The sequence below is a fragment of the Tiliqua scincoides genome, chromosome 6 (genome assembly GCF_035046505.1).
Source record: "Tiliqua scincoides isolate rTilSci1 chromosome 6, rTilSci1.hap2, whole genome shotgun sequence".
Taxonomy (NCBI): Eukaryota; Metazoa; Chordata; class Lepidosauria; order Squamata; family Scincidae; genus Tiliqua; species Tiliqua scincoides.
This window is the reverse complement of record NC_089826.1, coordinates 72,168,633-72,169,863: the sequence shown is the minus strand read 5'-3', so window position 1 is coordinate 72,169,863 and position 1,231 is coordinate 72,168,633.

Sequence of the window (1,231 nt, the reverse complement as noted above, 5' to 3'; positions counted from 1 at the left end):
ATATTTAAGTAAACTGCTTAGGAGGTGGGGGATTGGGGGTCCATCTGAGGGTCTGCTGGTGCTTGGAGAAACCCTGGAACTTTGAATAAATGAATGAATAGATTCATTCATCTAAGTTCTGACTTTAATGTATTGATTTAAATTCTATATTTAAAATTTATTCATTTATCCAACCCTCTACATGTGCCAGATATTTTATGCAGCCCACTGACCAAGAAGTTTGGAGAACCCTGCACTAGTCCCTTCTTTACCAAAGCTCCTTGCCTGATTTGCCAGGCACAACCCAACAGCCCCCAGGCTTTGCTCATGAAGTCTCAGGCTCCTTACCCAAGATCCATCATTCCTCATTAGAACCTGGTTTGGGAGGAGGTGATCACAGCCAGAATCGACACTCATTGAACGCCTAAGAGGCCAGGCCTATGCATGCTTCCTCAGAAGTAAGTCCCACTATAGTCAATGGGGCTTACTCCTAGGTAAAGGCAGATAGGATTGCAGCCTCACAGCCCAATCCTATGCATGTCTATTCAGAAGTAAGTCCCACTGTAGTCAATGGGACTTACTCCTAGGTGAGTGTGGATAGGATTGCAGCCTCAGGGACCAAGCCTATGCATATGTCTAAGTAAATCCCATTCTAGTCAGATGGGCTTGCTCCTAGGTAAGTGTGGATAAGACTGCAGCCTCAGAGCCCAATCCTATGCATGTCTACTCAGAAGTAAGTCCCACTGTAGTCAATGGGACTTACTCCTAGGTGAGTGTGGATAGGATTGCAGCCTCAGGGACCAAGCCTATGCATATTTCTAAGTAAATCCCATTCTAGTCAGATGGGCTTGCTCCTAGGTAAGTGTGGATAAGACTGCAGCCTCAGAGCCCAATCCTATGCATGTCTACTCAGAAGTAAGTCCCACTATAGTCAATGGGGCCTACTCCTAGATGAGTGTGGGTAAGACTGCAGCCTAATCCCTCTGTCGGCCTGGCCCACCTGGCAAGGTTGTTAGGAGGATCCCAAGGTGGGAGGAAGGAAGGACGTACACCTTGCTCAGCTTCCTGGAGGAAAGAGAGGGTTAAACAATGCTTACTGAAGCAGAAGCAGCCCCGGTATTGACCAGGCTGCGGCACGGCCCCCACCCCGCCTCCTTCTCCTCCCCACCCCGCCTTTGGAGGGCGGGGCTGCGCTGACTGGCTGGCCTCTCCACGGCCTCTTTCTGCCGGGTGTCTCTGCGCGCGGTGCGGC